The following is a 15,189-nucleotide window of genomic DNA, read 5'->3' on the forward strand; positions in this document are numbered from 1 at the left end:
GAAGATAGCTGAATCGATTTCCGCCAGCTTTGGCTCAATTGGAAGCTACTATCGGGCAATTGGTCAAGTTCGAAGATCACTTGTTGTTTCGGAGATGTAATCCTATAAGTGACGTAACCGACAAAATGCTTTGTTTTCATGCCGATAAATTTTCTCAGAGATGGCTGAACCGATTTTGTCCAGCTTAGGCTCGTTTGAAAGCTACTGTTGGGCAATCACTTTGGGTTCAGTAGATATAATGGTACACTAAGGTCTAAATTTACGAGCTTTATATACACTGAAATGAAAATCTTATTTAAAATCATTAGATTTGCCATATGAATCATATGCAGAATTTAATTTATAGAAGTTATATGGAAACTTATAATCTTTATTTGAAGTGTACGTTAAATCTAAATAGACGTTACCATAATGAAAGTTATAGGAATATCCCATATAATGCATATGGAAATCCGATGAAACCTAACTCGTTACATAATTTATATTTATTGGATATGTCTTATGAATCGTACGCTGATGGTATTTCACAAAAGACATATGACAACTTATGACCTTTAATGGAACTCTACATAAAATCTAAATGATGTTCAACAAATTTTATATCTTCATAATCTTTATGATATTGATAAAAATACCATATACAAGTTATGCGAAAATTCGATAAAACTTAAGCCAATATAATTTTAATATTCATTACATTTTTCTATTAATCGCATGCTGATTATGTTTAATAAAAGTCATGTAAAAACTTATAATTTTCATTGGAAGCGTACATCAAATCTTCATCAAGGAAGAAAACGAGACACTGTTTGCTTAAGCTGAAGAAAACAACAAGAAATAATTTTTTAACTTAGACATATAATGGAGTTGGTTTTTACAAAAGAATAGTTGTGAATCGTACTGCTTGAATCTGAAGAAGGAGTTGTGTCCTCGATATTCATCAACTGCTCCAGACAGTTTTTTTTAGGAAGTTCCGTTGTTTCAAATCACTGACAAGACAGCTCATTCAATTTCGTTCAATTATAAATTTTTTATTTATAGTTTCGGGATCCTACTTCTCCTTCGCAAATATCAGGAGGTGCTCCCGTCTAAAACTAACTACTAGTATAGCTCAAATCCTCGATAAAAGAAGTAGTTTCCGATTCGTTGTGCATCTGATTCGTCTGGTAACAGTAAATATCCGATGAAATCAACCAGTTCCAAAGAAGTAAGTGTAGTTGAAATATTAAAATAAATTTTCATTATGAAACTTTTCACGTACGTAAAATTTAACAAGTTTTTGATAATACAATTATTTTTATTGTTTTTGATTCCCTTAAGCACCATTATCCCAGTATTTTAATTATTTGAATCTTATATGTATCACTTATTCAATCAAATAGCAATAATTTGATCTATATATAACTGCTATATAGAACTGGGATGACCTCCACCAAAAGTTATATATAAATTTTATGAAACTAGTCATATGGTATAGATAAAGCTATCTATATTAATTCGAAGTGAATATAATTTGCGCTTCATAAATTGTTATAATGTATGTCGTGTGGATATCTAGTAATTGTTATAGTTCTGAAATTCAAGATGGCGACTTCCGGTTTGCTGATATTCCTTGAAAACCCTTACAATATGAATATTTTAGGAACGGGATTGATGAGTAGATGCCAGAAAAAGATGTTTGAGGTGGTTCTGAAATTCAAGATGGCGACTTCCGGTTTCTTGAATTCCTTGAAAACCCTCACAATATGGTTATTTTCGGAACGGAATTGATGAGCAGATTTTTTTTTCAAATAAAATTTTATTGGGTTCATTTGATTTAGCTTAACGTGGCCGGTTGTGTCGTTGTTAGGGAGACAGGAAGGGATGCCGTATTATGGGGCGGCATACTCTCCTAGAGTTAGTAAAGGGACATATGGAGGGTGGGACATACACAGTATTGAATTGAAATTTAAGATAAGGATAACGCTGATGACAACAACTGAAAAATTCATTGAAACAAATTGGTCTTTCATGAATGTCATCTTTTAGTGCACCCACCTTGGCTAATGAGTCCGCCCTCTCAATGCCCTGTATGGAACAATGTGAAGGGACCCAAACCAAGGTAATCTGGTATGATTTTTCAGAAAGAGCACTCGATTGTTCCCGTAATTTCCCCAGGGAATACGGTGAGTGATTTCCAGTCTTCACTGAACGGAGAGCCTCAATGGAGCTGAGACTGTCCGATACAATGAAGTAGTGATCTGTGGGCACAGTGTCAATGATCTCAAGGGTATACTGAATTGCAGCTAGCTCTGCGATGTATACTGAAGCTGGATCATTGAGTTTAAAGAATGCGGTGAAGTTTTCATTGAATATACCGAAGTCAGTGGACCCATTGAGTTTTGATCCGTCAGTGTAGAACATCTTCTCACAGTCGACTGATCTAAATATATTGTGAAACAGTTTTGGGATAACTTGAGGGCGTATGGGATCCGGAATTCCATGAATCTCTCCTTTCATGGATGTATCGAAAAATACAGTAGGATTAGAAGTATTCGTTGTTTGGAAACAAATGAAGAAGGATTTATATTCTGAGCCATGTAATCAAAATACAAGGACATAAAACGGGTTTGAGAATTAAGCTCGACAAGCCTTTCGAAGTTTTCCTTCATCAGCGGATCGGAAGCAGAAGCATCCATATTCCATAACGGATAATATCGTTGTTTGGTACAACCTTATCAGGTCTCCTGAGTGGGCACCACTCCATGATCCGGTTATTGTACGAAGAAAGGCATTTTTGATTCAGATACCTAATGTGATATCCCCAAGTGCCTTTGGAGTCGAACCAGACCCCGAGATACTTAAATGTGAAGACCTGAGCTATGGTTTCACCCCTTAGTTGTAGCTGTAATTGGGCTGGTTCTCGGTTCCTCGAAAATACAACCAGCTGTGTTTTCTCCGTAGAGAACGCGATACCCATTTGAAGAGCCCATGTTGATAAGTTGACAAGAGTATCTTGTAACGGTTCTTGCAAATCGCCCGCTTTTGGTCCTATAATGGACACAACGTTGTCGTCGGCAAGTAGTCTTAGTGTGCAAGATGTGTTGATACATTTATCTATGCCGTTTACGTAGGAATTGTATAGGAGGGGGCTTAAACATGAGCCCTGAGGAAGACCCATGTAACCAAATCGTAATGTTGTCAAATCACAATGCTCGAAATGCATGTGTTTCTCAGACAATAGATTAGCTAAAAAGTTGTTTAAGACAGGTTAAAGACCATGCTGATGCAACTTCTCAGATAGCATATCGATGGAAACTAAATCAAATGCCCCCTTGACGTCGAGGAAAACTGATGCCATTTTTTCTTCACGAAATACCATTTGAACTTCTGTTGAGAGCGTTCGTTCCTTTGCCTCTGCGGATCCCAAATTGTTTATCTCAAATCAAACCATTAGTTTAGACCCAATTGTGTAGATGAAAGAAAATCATTTTTTCCATCAATTTCCGAATACAGAAAAGCATGGAAATCAGCCCATACGAATTGTGGTCGAAGGCTGGTTTTCCTGGTATTTGAATGGCGATAACCTTCACTGAAAACTCCATCATTGAAAACGGTGTTTCGTTCGAGCTTGATGTTGGGACTTGGTATACCTTCTATTGCGGGACAGAGTCAGGGCACACCTTTTTTGGCGAATTTGTATATCCAGAGATTTGAATATTCCTCATCTTCGTTCGCGTGATTACCATTGCGCATGCGTCGTGCCGTATTCCAAAGAGTGCTCATTGCTGTTTCTCTCGTTAATCCGTCAATAAACCGTCGCCAATAACCGCGTTTCTTAGTTTCAATCAAATTTTTCATTTTGAGCTCTAATGCCACGTATTTCTGGTAATTTTCAGGTTTTTCGTTGGTTCTAAACGCGATGGAAGCTGATGCTTTGGTCGTGAATACGACTTACTTTACTATGGGGCGCCTTTTCAAAATTTACCCTCTGAGAGAGTGATAAGTTTTTGATCGTGAATATCTCTTGTTGTATTTAATGAATCAACATAATTCTTGCGACATACCATCGGAAATATAATCACAATTTTATGATAAAATTTTCAGTTGTGTGACATAATCTCAAATAGTTCAAAATTAAGCTTTTTTGAAATGTTTGGTACAAACGAGTGTAAAAGAGGATAATTCATAAGGCGCGTTTGTCTTTCTCGTATTTTGAATGTTTGGTACAAACGAGATCTATAGAAAAATTTATATAATCTAACTACCAATAGAATCGAAAATTTTCAACTTGAACGTGTATTGCAACAACATTGAAGTTTTTCAATAGTACGCTATTGAAAAACTTCTTGTGCCAGTTTTTTCGTATTCATGACATCCAGTTATGTCTATGACATTATCCACCCGCCTTTTTTCTCTCTCAGCTCTGAGCACTCTTTGTCCCACCACGGGTTATGAGAACGAATGTTAGTTTTCGCGCCGGGTATACGTTTCGTCTGCGATTGAATTGAGGTGTCGAGAGTCAAGCCAGCCAAAAATGTATATTCTTCCTCCGAGTGATATATCTAGTTTCTCAGATATCGAGCTCGCGTAGCTTTTCCAACCAATGTATCGCGTGAGATCATACGAAACATTGATTGTCTCGGATGGTCTTAGACCACTGGTGACTACAACCATGATCGGCAAGTGATCACTACCGTGAGGATCATAGATTACCTTCCACTTGCAATCTAACTGTAGCGAAGTCGAGCACAGGGATAAATCCAACGTGCTTGCGCGGTAAGGAGGTCTACGATACCGTGTCATTTCTCCCGTGTTAAGAATGGTCAGATTGACGTTGTCACACAGATTTTGGATTACGAAGAGCGATTATCATCATATAGGCTGCCCCATCCCGTACCCTGGGAGTTAAAGTCTCCTAAAACTAACCGTGGTGTGTGAAGAAGTTCCATGATGTCTGCGAGTAGTCGATGCCCTATCGAGACTCTGGAAGGAATGTAGATGGAAGCTATACATAGATCTTTGCCTTTAATATTGATTTGGTAAGCAACAACTTCAACTCCTGGTATCGAGGGGAGATTAATGCTATAAAATGAATAGCACTTTTTGATTCCTAAAAGTACCCCTCTGTAAGAGTCGTCCCGATACAGGCGAATAATATTGTAATAGTGGAAGTCTAAGGTAATGTTATAAGTAAGCCATGTTTCACACAGGCAAAATGCATCGCAGTTATGAGTAATTAGCGGGTATTTGAAGGAATCGAGTTTTAGGATAATACTTCTGCAATTCCACTGTAGTACAGTGATAATATCCTTGATTTCTAATGATAAATTAGCCATCGAATGATGGGCCATTATTCAAACAACTGATTTAGAAATGTTCGTACTGTTGGTATTAAAGCAGTCAAAAGATTTCTAAGAGGATCAGTAACATTGAAGGCACGATATCAGAGAATCTCAGCAATCCAGATTATGTCTGACTGTCTTGCTGAGATCTGGGGTTATTAGGGTGTTCTGATGCCCCTGGAAGTGTTGGATACTCCTTATTATAGTTTCCCAAACCTGTGGAATTTGCTTCGGTTCAGAGTCAGCACTTTTCGTTTCTTTTTGATTATTCTGCGACGAAAACAGTCTAACGCCTTTACCGAGGAAGCTTGGGAGAGGCCGGATTTGGTCTTTACCTGCTTCCTCCAGGCAATGGGTATGATGTTCCTTCGCCGGTGTCGTCATAGCTACCTTCATCAACTGGCAAGAGAGAAAACGGGTTCTCAGGGTGCGATGTATGTATGTTGGGCACACCGAGAGAGCATGAAGACTTCCACCACAGTAAATGCATTTTTCAGCCGTCTTTATGCAGGAATCGTTCTCATGGGCCGCTCCACATTTACCGCATCGCGATCTATTGCAGCAGAAGGGGCCGTATGTCTAAACTGTTTGCAATTGGAACAGTGCATCGCCCGTGGTATATACATGCGCATAGGTAGACGAACCCCTCCCACTACCAAATAATTTGGGGGCGCAGATTTGGCGAAGGTTACGCGAAATGAGTCTGATGGGTAGAATTTACCGTCTATCGATTTGGAGTGCAATTGCTTGCACTCCAGTATTTTCACCGGCTGAAGGTCGGGGATTTTGAAACGACCTACTCGTCCTTCATCAGATCTTCGATTGTCAGGCTCTCGTCATGAACCACGCCGTCGATCTCCACCACGTGAGACGGGACATATACGCGGTACTACCTCGTGAACAACTCGCTGGCAGCAATCTCGTTTGCTTGCTTCAGGTCGGACACAACAACGAGCAACTTGTTTGACGAAACCTTGTCAATTGATTTTATTGCCGTGTAGTGCTTTGTCAGGTCCCGGGCAATATTCAGGACTCTGAGAGACTTCGATATGGGCCGGAAATATACCACCCACGGAACCTCCGAGCCATCGTCTTGGTAAACTTTTCGACGAGGTGGCAATATCTCAGAGAAAAAAGGGGGTATTGGGGGGGGAGGGGATATGGAGGTATCGGAGGGGGATATGAAGGTATCAGAGGGGGAGATAACGGCATCACGGATTCAGACTCGGTTTCTAAGCGTTCGTCGTTCATTGAAACCTCGCCTTCCTCCGAGACATCCCCACTATCACAATTATTCATATTTTTTAGTACGGGAGTACAAGAGTCTCCCGCACTTGAAAAAAGAAAGAAAAATAAAAGTGAAAAATAAAATTTACCAATAGTACCAGTATGAGCCGGTAGTCTGTTTGGTGAGTTGATTCTTCACTCCTCAGTTAAGGATCACTGTGACCTTGACTCAGGATTGTTCGGTTGCTGCAATGCGGGTGCCTGTCCGAGTATAGCACAATACGGTACACTGTCCATACTGATGCGATGTCGGTGCACAGGCAGAACTTACTTACGGGGATGCTGCTTTTTATCACTACGATGTGAAGCCTATACTACAGCATTTGCTGTGATATGCACCTTCGTTTTGCCGATGTCGATTGTAAGAAAAACGCGTGTGTTCACTCCGAACATACGGTTACGAATCCAATGACGAGTAGATGCCGGAAACGATGTTTGAGGTAGTTCTGAAATTCAAGATGGCGACTTTCGGTTTGTTGATATTCCTTGAAAACCCTTACAATATGGATATTTTCGAAACGGGATTGATGAGTAGATGCCAGAAAACGATGTTTAAGGTGGTTTTGGAATTCAATATGGCGACTTCCATTTTATTGATATCGCTTAAAACCCCTAACAAAATGGGTATCTTCGGAACGGAAATGATGAATGTCGGAAAACGATATTTGAGGTGGTTCTTAAATCCAAGATGGCGACTTCCGGTTGATTGATATTCCTTGAAAACCCTTACAATATGGGTATTTTTGGAACGGATTTGATGAGTAGATGTCGGAAAACGATGTATGAGGTAGTTTTCAAATTCAAGATGGCGACTTCCGGTTTATTTATATTCCTTAAAATCCTTTCCAATATGGGTACTTTTGGAAAGTATTTAATAAACAGATGCCGCGAAACTATGTTTGGTGTCGTCTTGAATTATGAATGATCATATTTCAACTCAAGTGTTATTACCTAATGACATTATTGAGACGAATGTTGATGAAATCAAATCAATCATTAGGAAACTTAAAAACATGAAAGCTCCTGGAAATGTTGAAATTTTTAATATTCTTATTAAAAATCTTCCCGATGTTGCCTTGAGACTCTTGGTTAAAATTTTCAACAAGTGTTTTATTTAGCTTACTTCCCAAAGAGATGGAAAAACGCTAAAGTAATTCCTATCCTCAAACCTGATAAATACTCAGCAGAAACATCAAGTTATCGACCAATTAGTTTAGTTTCTTCTACCAGTAAACGTTTTGAAAAAAAATTTGCTTAAACCAAACAATAATCACATTCTCAAGTTGAATGGCTTGGAATTGACATATTCTGATCAAGCAAAATACTTAGGTTTAACGTATGACAAAAAACTCACTTTCAAGACTCATATTGAAGGAATCCAGGCCAACAACAATTCCGGGAAAACATTTCAAAGGATTCAGAATAAAATTCTGAAAATGATTTTGAAGCGTCCTCCCTGGTTTAGTACAAATGAGTTACATTGACTCACAAATATAGAAATATAGAATAGGAAGAGGATCGGAAAGTAAATAGTTATTAAAAAAATATCGGAGATAACAATCACGAAATCAAAAATTAATACGTGAAAATCCGCTAAGAGTCTCAATACGTTTTACCCAACGAAGAAGCTTCACCACATTTTGCGGAACGGTTATTACCACTGGCAGTAATTCCAATGATGCTCAAAACGCAAATAAGACAACTGATTCGAAACTATGGTCAATAAACCGGATGACTAATCAATGAGAAGCTCTAATAGGAATCACCAACACAGAAGAACGAGTTATTAAGAATGAAGAATGACACGGTACCCAAAGTCCGAGACTGGCAACCGTTCGATCATCCTACAGACAAAACTACGATAAAAGCAAACCATGGGATATAATGGCGCCACAGAGAAGCACACACAAGAATCAGCGTAAGGTTAGAAAAAGTAATTCACGTAGTTAGAAAAATGAAAAAAGAAATAGAAAAATGTTTTTTTTAACAAGTTAGGCATCCGCAATTATGAAGCCAACAATTTCGTGACCCAACCAAGAACCTTATTATTGTGAACCAACGCAGCCGACTTGATGATAACCCTTCTGGTAACATCAAGCACCGTAAGTAAGGGGACCTGCAGCCCCCTCACCAAAGTTTTTCATTGAATTTTATTGAACTTGCAGTATTGTGAAGGAAAACTCGTCTCCTTTCTAGCAAGCCTTCATGTCAGCGTAATCGCGACGAGTAGCAACAAACATGTCTTTTCACGGGCACTGGTCACAGCCACTGACATAGGCTCTCGGCTCTCGGCTTTTGGTAGAATATCGAAAGAAAGTCGGATGAACTTTCGAATTAAAATCGCGAGTTCAGCCTGTATTAAAAACTTCGGACTTCACCCGAAGTAAAAGTTAGGAGTTTGAAAACCCATAGTTGGGAAGAGTTAGGGTTAGTCAGTTTTCAGATAGTTCGCGGTAAATAGCCGTAAGTCTCGGGCGTCGACCCGTAGACAGTTCAAGTCAGTCAGTTTTGAACAGTGTACGGATAGTAGTCAGTAGGTTTTTCGGATAGTAGCCCGTCAGTTTCGGTTAGTGTACGTTCGGATAGTGTGAAAAAAAGCCTCCAGATAAAAATAAAATAAAATTGTATAGAACGTGTATGTGCGGTTGTCGACGATAGGACAAAAAGAAAACTCATCCCGTTCCTCTTCCCGCCGCCGCTCGGACCGGCGGATACACTTGAAAGGATAATATAATGCCCAAATTACTAATGAAGTTAAAAATGAACTAAACGAATTGCTTGGTTTTGCTTCCTCCCAAGCAATAATTACGAAAAAAGAGCGACTGGTATTATTAGGCCATGCTTTTGGATCTCCCAAGACCTAGATCCAAAGCACTTTAATAGAACTTATGCAAACAATTTGAAAACTTCAGAAAAAGTACCTTACGTATTCCACGTCAAAATTCGGTGGGAACATGATAAACGACATAATGGTATTGCAAACTTAACGCAATGTCGCCGTTGCCAAGGCTTCGGCAATGATACCAAAAACTGTCATATGAGTCGATTAGTATAAACACGCGGCCCTCCAGCACTCGGTTTAAAAATCGGTTTTCACAGTGACTGTTTTCCCTTTCTATATGAGAAAGGCAAAAATACGCCACTTATACCAAGCTTGATCAATGGTCCCATAGTAGTTTTCAAACGATCCTACGCTTGCGGCAATCAGTTTAATCATCTCCGAGAAAATGCAGCGGTAAGAAGAGCTGCGTTTTTTCGTGTTTGTCACTTATACACCAAAGTTTCAATTTACGAGCTTTGTAGTATATGTATAGAAAAAGAAATTATGAATTTAACAGGTGATATAATTCTACAAATTCTGTTTGGATTTATAAGTATCAATTTTTCATTAAGCTGATATGTGTTTCTGTGGCTCAGTCGACTAACTGGCTTTTTGATCTGATGTTTTTCGGTTCAAGTCGCGCTGTTGCTGTCGATCTTTTGATTTTTATTCCATTCGATTTCCATGTAATTTTCAAATCACACAATTTTACATGCTCTTGAATATAAATTTGTGTGATATATGACGCTCCATTTATGTGCATCTGATAAGATGTAAAATCACAAGAATTCTGTGAATTTTGTTCTGTCGTCGACAACCGCACATACACGTTCTATACATTTTATTTTTATTTTTATCTGGAGGGTTTTCTTTACACTATCCAAACGTACACTAACCGAAACTGATGGACTATTATCCGAAAAACCGACTGACTACTATCCGTACACTTTCCGAAACTGACTGACTTGAACTGTCTACGGGTCGACGCCCGAGACTATTTACCACGAACTATCTGCAAACTGACTAACCCTAACTCTTCCCAACTATGGGTTTTTAAACTCCTAACTTTTACTTCGGGTGAAGCCCGAAGTTTTTAATACAGGCTGAACTCGCGATTTTAATTCGAAAGTTCATCTGACTTTCTTTCGAAATTCTACCATAAGCCGAAAGCCGAGAGCCTATGTTAGTGGCTGTGACCAGTGCCCGTGAAAAGATTACGCGATTACGCTGAGGTGAAGGCTTGCGTGAAAGGAGACGAGTTTTTCTTCACGACTGGGTTGCTATTCTTGCAATACTGCAAGTTCAATGAAATTCAAGGCCCCCTTACTTACAGAGCTTGATGTTACCAGAAGGGTTATCATCAAGTTGACTGCGTTGGTTCACAATAATACGGTTCTTGGTTGGGTCACGAAATTGTTGTCTTAATAATTACGGATGCCTAACTTGTTAAAAAACCTTTTTAAACATTTTTCTACTTCTTTTTTTTTTATTTTTCTAACTACGTCATTTTTTTATATAACTATTTATTGGAATATGAGTTATAATTAAATTACTAAGATTTAAATTGGGTGTTCTGCCACAAGTGGTGACTTTTCAGCCCTATTATATATATATATATATATATATATATATATATATATATATATATATATATATATATATATATATATATATATATATATATATATATATATATATATATATATATATATATATATATATATATATATATATATATATGATTTGCTTAAAATATTATGTGACATTACATCTAATGGTTCTATATTTGTGAGTCAATGTAACTCATTTGTACTAAACCAGAGAGGACGCTTCAAAATCTTTTTCAGAATTTTTTTCTGAATCTTTTGAAGTGTTTTCTTTCTGGTGGAACAACAACTTGACCAAATTGGTACTGCATAAAGCGTGGCTGGTCTGAAAATTTTTTATAAATTAATATTTCTTTTAGACAGAGCTTAGAATTTCTGTTTATAAGAGGATATAAACATTTAATATATTTATTACACTTTGCCTGGATTCCTCACTGAAATGAAAATCTTATTTATATTCATTAGATTTATCATATGAATCATACGCAGAATATAATTCACAGAAGTTATATGAAACTTATAATCTTTATTTAATGTGTACGTCAAATCTAAATGGACGTTATCATAATGAAAGTTATAAAAATATCCCATATAATTTATATGGAAATCCGATGAAAGTCGTGAATAGTTGTGTCCTCGATATTCATCAACTGCTCCAGACAATTTTTTTCAGGAAGTTTCGCATCTCAATGTAATTTTAAATCGCTGACAAGACAGCTCATCCAACTTCGTTCAAGGATAAGCGTTAACGAACCATGAAATATATATCCGGTACATTTCATTACTCTATCTGTTTAGTAAGATTCATTTTTTTATTTTCAGTCTCGGGATCTCACTTCTCGTTCGCAAATATCATGAGGTGCTCCCTTACCGAATGGAATACTAGTACAGCTTGAATCCTCAAAGGAAAGTAGTAGTTGGCAATTATCTGCTATTCGCATGGCCTCCATTGAAAGTTATATATATATACACTGAGGTCTTTTTTTTTGCGATCTTTTTTTATGCGGTTTTTTTTACGCGACTTTTTTTATGCGAATTTTCAGAGTTATGCGGTTTATTTATGCGAAGTTTCAGAGTTATGCGGTTTTTTTTATGCGAATTTTCAGAGTTATGCGGTTTACCCTTCTGTGGTCTTTTTTTTATGCGAAGTTTCAGAGTTATGCGGTTTTTTTTATGCGAAGTTTCAGAGTTATGCGGTTTTTTTATGCGGTACGTAAATTCGCATAAAAAAAGACTTCAGTGTATATATATATATATATATATATATATATATATATATATATATATATATATATATATATATATATATATATATATATATATATATATATATATATATATATATATATATATATATATATATATATATATATATATATATATATATATATATATATATATATATATATATATATATATATATATATATATATACCCAGAAAACCATTTCGTACCTATATCGCAAGCTATAATCGCATTATGCGTTCTGTTATATATTATAATAGAATCGCAGAGCATACTGCAAATATGGCCTATGCGTGCAAAAGTGGAGGCGATATACATGCAATTTCGAAAAATCAAAAGCTAGATGCGATGTAGTAAAGCATTTAATGTGATTCAGTTTATCAGCTTCAGCGATTTTCTTTTGTAATGTATGCGATCGTAAGTATATTTTTTTGAGAGTTTATTCAAGTGTCTATGCGATTCTAACCATACATCCTACTAATAAGCAAAAAAAACAACGAGCTTTTACGGAACGAGGTTCGAACCTGAAACTTGTGGATCGTTTACCGAGTTTTTCTACTCTCATCCATACCATAGCTGTTGATAAGCCCGATTTCAGACGAATACATTCTTCTTTTATTTTACAGATGACTGAGTCACATCGCATATCTAAGCATAACTAAAATCTTACAGTGCGAAATAACTCATTACGTTTTATGATGTAAACTATCATTCACATTCACACATATGTGTTCACAATATATCGTAGAAAAAAAAGGTTTATAGAATTTCTTATTGTGAGGCAGTTTGTATTGTTTCACGAACAAGTCTGTTGTTTACATAAATGTTCCATGATACTGATAATTTTCAATTATCCTAACCATTTTTCAAACAAGTGTTCTTGAATTTTCAGTAAAACACTCCGTATTAGAATGCGACCAAATATTTTTATATTCAGCCAGTAAAGTTAGAATTGTGAGCCAATCGCATTGGATGCTAGGAATTATCATCTTGTGCGAGGGGTTTTACATACAATGCGATATAATTCAGACAAATTTTGGATATCATGTACAGCCAAACATTTATGGAAGTAATGCGAGTTCAATTCTATATACGGCGAGGTTGTTCAAACAATTATGCGATTGTGTGCTCATCGTCGCAATAAGCTTGTGCGATAGCATCATATGGGGAAAAATATGAACTTCAGTTATATGATTATGCGATGGTGATTATGAACAGCGTTTTAAATGATCTAATTCGTGCTACCTTATGCGATTTGTGGTTCTCTGGGTATATATATATATATATATATATATATATATATATATATATATATATATATATATATATATATATATATATATATATATATATATATATATATATATATATATATATAATTTAAATAAATTCGATGTGAATATAATATGCGCTTCATAAATTGTTCCAATATATGTTGTGCGGATATCTAGTAATGTTTATAAGACGCGCCAATAAATTTGACTCAGACTGGAAATTTCATTCGTTATATGGAAATCTTGTAAAAATAACGTTAAGAAGAGTTTTATGTTTCATAAGATTATCTCATATATTTGACATGATGTTGAACACATCTTGTAACTATTATTGGAAATATTATAAGTGCAAAATCATTAGAATATCATATAATGTGAAAAAGAAAATTTAGCTCAGTGCTGCGATGTGATTCTTGAAAGTGAGTTTTTTGTCATTCGTTAAACCTATGTATTTTGCTTGATCAGACCATGTCAGTTCCAAGCCATTCAATTTGAGAATTTGATTATTGTTTGGTTTAAGTAAAGAAGTTCTTGGCTTATGAGGAAAGCTAATTTATTGCGTTTTTGTTGCATTTGGTTCAATTTTCCATTTTGACAGATAATCACTGAAAACATTTAAGCTTCTTTGTAGGCGACTGCAGATCACTCTTAGATGTCTACCTGTGGCTAACAGACTTGTGTCGTCACAGAATAGCGATGTCTGACAACCAACGGGTAGACTTGGAATATCAGAAGTGAAAATATTATAGGGTAAGGGCTCCCTATTTCATCTCATTTGTAAGGACGTCGCCTTCAAACCTCGATTTAGCTACTAAAATCACTTTAACTATTTCATATTACTGCTTCATTCGCCTTGCTCCACATTGAGATTTGATTCACATTCCTTGGAAAATAAAATAATGTTCATAAAACAGCAAAAAAACACTTATGAAATCTTCACTACTCTGCTCCTAATTTCATCTCAATGGATTTTTATCCATCCTATCGTTGATCCTTTATTCATCCTATAAATTAGCAATGGCGACAGCAATCAAAACGAAATATTCCACTATTACACTCTCAGGTTCAAAATGTCAGAATTTTTCTTAAAAACGGCCTAATGCCAACTATGAGACAATATACGATATTTTTAGAACCAGTTTAAAATCATTTCAACGTTGAAAAATTTTTCAGTCGTTTCCGTTACCTTTCGCTTTAAATTCAAAATTTTACTGAAAAGTTAATTTTGTGAACTTTAAATAAAAACAAAACTGTGATTGTTACTATTTATTCATTAGCCCTTCTTAAAACAAAGTGTAGAGCCAGAGATGCCGTTTATACAGATTTATATGTATTGTGTAGATTTTTGCGTTCGCATACTGGTTTAAATCAAAGTACCGATTTTGTAAAGATTTCCTAAATTTAATACAGATTTGTACAGGTTCATAGACAGAAAGATGTAAAAAATTAGACTTTTCTCTCTGAGTATCTATTAGTATTTGATTGCAGTGATTCTTTAAAAGTTTATTAATCAACGGACAAATCACATGTTAAAGTGGAAATCTTTTATGTAGATAATTGATTATGAACAATGACAAACATTTATATTAAAATTTGAAACCAATTTGAACTATTTAAAGCCAGATATTTTC

The sequence above is a fragment of the Malaya genurostris genome, chromosome 2 (assembly GCF_030247185.1).
Source record: "Malaya genurostris strain Urasoe2022 chromosome 2, Malgen_1.1, whole genome shotgun sequence".
NCBI lineage: Eukaryota > Metazoa > Arthropoda > Insecta > Diptera > Culicidae > Malaya > Malaya genurostris.